The following is a 6000-nucleotide window of genomic DNA, read 5'->3' as shown; positions in this document are numbered from 1 at the left end:
AGGCGTGCAATAAGGATAGGACCACCAGCCATTTTCGATGAAGTGGTGCCTTTTTTTCAAATTTGTTTGGGCACAGTGCTCATATTTTAATTTATTTCGCTGTTTTTTTAAATTTTCACTTCAATACCATTGGACTGTGTAGATTTACGGCACTTGTCGATTTACGAGAATCATTTCTAAAGCTTCAGTTAAAAATTCAATCATTTATTGACGAAAATGAGAGAAAACACAAAAGAAAACAGAAAAAACGTAAGCGAAATTTAATAACTTGTTTCTCCACCATTGTTCTGGATAACTTCGAACATGCGGTTGAGCATACTGCCGACGAGAGCCCTCAATTCAGCAGCATTGATTGCATTCCACTCGGCCTCAACGGCGTCTTTGAGCTCTTGGATCGTATTGAATTGCCTTCCGTGCATAAAAACATTTTCCAGGTTCTCCTCTCGGACGAGAAAAAATGGAATCTTGACGGCCCGGACGGAAACAGGCATTATTGGAGAGATCTCCGTAAAGATCCACAGCTCTTCTCAAGACGGAACTTTGGTGGCGGATCGCTGATGGTCTGGGGAGGCTTCTGCAACGGAATGAAGATGAAACTTCAATTCATCACAACTCGAGAAACGTATGTTTCCTACCAGAGCACCCTCCAGAAGGCCATTGTTCCATTTTTCCGAAACAAACGCCGAACCCATGTTTTCAGGACAACGCGTCGATCCACAAGAGCATCTCCACACAGAATTGGCTGAAGGCGCAAAAAATCACGGATCTCGAGTGGCCAGCAGTCAGCCCAGACCTCAATCCAATCGAAAACTTATGGGGACTGCTGGTTCGACGCGTTTACAAGCACGGAAGGCAATTCAATACGATCCAAGAGCTCAAAGACGCCGTTGAGACCGAGTGGAATGCAATCAATGCTGCTGAATTGAGGGCTCTCGTCGGCAGTATGCTCAACCGCATGTTCGAAGTTATCCAGAACAATGGTGGAGAAACAAGTTATTAAATTTCGCTTACGTTTTTTCTGTTTTCTTTTGTGTTTTCTCTCATTTTCGTCAATAAATGATTGAATTGTTAACTGAAGCTTTAGAAATGATTCTCGTAAATCGACAAGTGCCGTAAATCTACACAGTCCAATGGTATTGAAGTGAAAATTTAAAAAAACAGCGAAATAAATTAAAATATGAGCACTGTGCCCAAAAAAATTGAAAAAAAGGCACCACTTCATCGAAAATGGCTGGTGGTCCTATCCTTATTGCACGCCTGCAAAAGCGACTTCTGGATGGTACTTGAGTACGGAAAGTGCTAGAGACATCAAAATTTGGCTCCTGGGGTTTTTTTGTATTCTGAATCGAATGGCAGTCACAGATTTTTCATATCATTTTTACTTTTCTCGGAACACCCAAAATGGGGGGTGGTCCTATCCTTATTGCACGCACTGTATTACTGGTGGTGGAATGATTGGGGCTTGGAACATGGGCGGCGGCGGTGGTGGGATGAAGAAGGTCCAAACAAATGGCTGCGGTGGAGGTGGGAACATCCCAGTTGGAGCCATCGTTGGTGGTGGTGGTGGTGGGGGCAAGGTCTGAAAATTCACAAGTAAGTTAACAGAAAATGTCTAATTTACCCCTATAAATTACCTGGAATCGGTCAATTGGAGACGCCGGCACTTGTGGTGGTGGGTGTGGGGGTTGTTCAATTGGAGCGGTGGTTGGATGTGGTGTTGGTGGAAGCGGGATGGTCTGAAAATTTATAAGTTTTCATGTCTAATTTCTCCTATAAATTACCTGGAAGCTTCCATTCGGGAATATCTCATTGAACCGTTCGAGAAGCGACCTTGACTGAAAAATAATCTATATACAAGAAATATGAAATTTCATAATTTTACCTGAGCGGATTCCTTCCGATTTCGATGAGCGTGATGCCAGATAGGGCAGGCGTCCTGTGTTCTATGGAAGGAGTTCTTGTGGCGCTTCATCTTTCCCCACCCAAGACATTCCGGGGGTGTGGCAGATTGAGACTGAGAGTGTCTTGTCTCTTAGGCTATCATCCAGAGATGTGCGGAACTGAAAATTTCAGAATTGTTTTTTTTTTTGAAAATAGCGATATTTCACTTGAAAAATGGTAAAATCCGCCCTAATCTGGAATTCAAGGCAGAATTTTCCGTTTTTGACATGAAAATGATGTTTTTCACAGTTTTTTAATATGTAGAATGAATGTTTCAAATTTGCTGTATTGATTTACGGGGCGCTTGTGTTGATTTACGAGAATCCCATCTACAGTACAAGAATGTGACACTTATAGTTTTTAGTTGAGAATTGGCATCTTTGAGACTGCGCCACGGCTTCCCTGATAGTCTCACAATATTGATTGTTTAAGGAGTGTATAGATCACAGATAGAGCTCCATTTTGGTAGTTGACAACATTTTTGTACAAGCACATCTTAAGAAGTTATCAATAGCCAAAGTAAAAAGCTCAAAAATCGCACCTTTTAGTACTGAAAAAGGGTAACAAAAGCGAGAAATTTCTTTGACTACCTGTAACTTCTTAGGATGTGCCCGTACAAAAATGTTGTCAACTACAATAATAAAGCTTTGTTTGTGATCTACACACTCCATAAACAATCGATATTGTGAGACTATCAGGAAGGCCGTGTCACAGTCACAAAGTTGACCATTTTCAACTAAAAACTGCAAGTGTCGCATTCTTTATGGCAAGTACTGTATCTGTATTTATGGTGCATACCCCAAAAGTGGGCTTAGCTATAAAAAAGTTGTCAACTACAAAAATGGAGTCCTAGATTTTGTTTTTTTAATCATATAAAATTGTTCATATTTGTACCATGCCGTTGTTCAGGACACCGGTTCAAAGTTGGCTAATTTTTCAGAAAATTCCCGGAAATTTCTTTTTTTTTTGTTTCAGGGGACAAGCCTTCATATTCTACCAGTAACTTATAGCCATGTAAGCCGTAAACGTGAAAATTAACGAGATTTCAAAGACTTACCGAGCCGGACGGTGGATTTCCATGAAACTCGATCCACTTCTTGTACTAAAAAATTATTCCGGGTCCACGAAAATTGAAAAAAAAAAGAATTCTCAAAAAATCAGAAATAATAGTTGTCATCGACCTCCATTCCGGTAGGAAGTCATAAATGTTTCCAAATATAAATAAAAGTGAAGAAGCCTTCCAAAAAATGTCCTACAGCAGCAGCCCCCCGAGATGAATCATCTTTACACAAGTAAGCGTCATCGAGGAGCGAGAGAGTGTGTCGAAATGAGAGGGAGCAGACAACCGTTGTCCTGGTATGTGTACGGCCCTCTTGTACATATAAGACAGGCCAAATTTGAAAATTTTATTTTATTCACGTGATACGTTGAACTTTGCTTGAAAAATGAGCTTTCACAGATTTTCTAACGTCAAAAAACATGAATTTTTAAATGTGAAATTAACCGTGCGGCCCCTGAAAAAAAGTCACATTATTTTTATGGTTATTTCTTCCAATTCTTCTTGTTTTGTTTTTAAATTGAAGTTATATTTACGTGACCTTATTTATTAAGATTAAAGAAAAAATAAAATCACAGAAAAGACTCAAGGGTCAATTCTGTGGAAAATTACAAAAAAGTGAAGACGTTTTGAAAAACGTGAACCAGTAAGAATTTTCACAGATTTTCCTCATGAGGAAAATCTGTGAAAACAAAAAATTCATTGAAAAAGAGAAATATAACGTGAACTTCGGTATTCTAATGATAACATCCACGTAGAGCTCATCGGAATTTTCGTATCATCGGAGTCAAAAAATAGATAGGTCGAAATCCTTGATTAATGTCAGACAACTGCATCCTAGTGGTCTAATCTGAAAATTGATAATTGAAATCTGTTGATTTCTTAAATCACTCACTTTTTGTAACTTGGGATATTCAGCTTCCTACCAAATAAAAATATAAAGAATCCACTGGTAAATATAGTTCAAGATAAAGTTACTTCTGAAATCATCTGAAATTTATGCTCCTCGCCTTCTTCTTATCATCTGTCAGACAGAACTGTTAAAATACAAACTCACACTACCAGAAAAAGTTGGAATGGATTGAAAAATATTATTTGGGGCATTTTTTCGAATTTACGTGACTTTTTGTCCGTTGTTAAGAATCCATTCCAACTTTTTCTGGTAGTGTGAGTTTGTATTTTAACAGTTCTGTCTGACAGATGATAAGAAGAAGGCGAGGAGCATAAATTTCAGATGATTTCAGAAGTAACTTTATCTTGAACTATATTTACCAGTGGATTCTTTATATTTTTATTTGGTAGGAAGCTGAATATCCCAAGTTACAAAAAGTGAGTGATTTAAGAAATCAACAGATTTCAATTATCAATTTTCAGATTAGACCACTAGGATGCAGTTGTCTGACATTAATCAAGGATTTCGACCTATCTATTTTTTGACTCCGATGATACGAAAATTCCGATGAGCTCTACGTGGATGTTAATAATATCGGATACCAAAGTTCACGTTATATTTTTCCTTTTCAATAGATTTTGTAATTTCACAGATTTCCCTCATGAGGAAAATTTGTGAAAATTCTTTCTGGTTCACGTTTTTCAAAACGTCTTCACTTTTTTGTAATTTTCCACAGAATTGACCCTTGAGTCTTTTCTGTGATTTTGTTTATTTTCTCATTCCTGTTCACATTTTCTCCTCTGGAGTCTATTCTGTGGATGTGTTTTGAATAAATGAAATGTTGAAGGTCACGTAATTATAATTTCAATCGAAACAAAAACGAAATTAATTTAATTTAATCGAACAAAAAACCATTTCTCTCACTATTTTAATAAATGAAATAGCGATTAAAAAATTAAGAGAATTATCTTATAATAATTTAGAAAACACGTGATTTGAGGTTTTCTGTGAGAAAATCACGTTTTCGCCATTGAACGCGTTAATTTTTTTTCAAATTTTGAAATTTTGAAATTTGGCCTGTCTTATATTCATTCATTTTTGAAAAATCAAAAATTTACAAAAATTGACCCCGAGCGGGATCGAACCCTGGTGACTATTCTTATAGTGGTGCACCATCCCTTCTCGCCCGAATGTTTATTAAAAATGTGGTTTCCGACATGGAAAATTGGGGATTAAATAGTTTTTAACGTCAGAAATAACAATTTTCGGTTATTTTGATGTAAAAATCACATTTTGGCGTTCAAAATGACTAATTTAGCGAATTTCCAACTTTAAAGGCATATACCGCAAATGTGGGCGGAGCTACTAAAAAGTTGTCAACCGTGAAACTGAAGTGCATAAAATATTCTACATTTTTGTAGTTGGCAACTTTTTGATAGCTCCGCCCACTTTTGAGATATGCGCCTTTAAAGTTCACTACCTCAAAACGAGAGAGAGAGAGGGTGCAGAGAAGCTAGAGAATCCAAATTTTCGTGAAAATTTTCAAATTTTTAGCAATATTGGAACCATCAGGGTTTTCTCAAAGCAAAACAAAAAATTTGAGCTGAAATTCCGGGACAAAATTGTGTCAGTGTAGTTTTGTCAGTGTAATTTGCTTTCCGTAGGTGCAGATATAATTTTTCTTTCTTAATCTCTTCTTATACATGTTTAGAATGTATATATGGGCGGTCTGTGTTTATCCAATCTACATATAAATCCCTCCTCGTTTCTAGGGCAAAGGGATTTATTAGTGTTTCTACATTTTTAGTGTTTTTTTTCTTGTTAGGGCTAGGGGCATTTTGAAAAAATTTCTGTTTTCATTTTGATTGTTACTATATTTTTTCTCTGTGACAATTTAGCCTACATTTTAGCCAGAAACTAATAAAAACGGGTTAAAATTCACAAAGTTACAAAATTTCGAATTTTTTTGAAATTTTTCGAAAATCTGTAACTTTTTCATTAAAGTTCTGTGGGGCGCATTTGCATAGCGTTAACTTCCAAAAAATTTCTTCATCGAGAGAAATTGTGACAGCTCTGTGGACATCCGGACTCACAGACACACCGACAGACC

This window comes from Caenorhabditis remanei, chromosome I, assembly GCF_010183535.1.
Source record: "Caenorhabditis remanei strain PX506 chromosome I, whole genome shotgun sequence".
In the NCBI taxonomy this organism is placed as follows: Eukaryota; Metazoa; Nematoda; class Chromadorea; order Rhabditida; family Rhabditidae; genus Caenorhabditis; species Caenorhabditis remanei.
The sequence above is the reverse complement of the archived record's forward strand: the minus strand, read 5'-3'. Positions refer to the sequence as shown.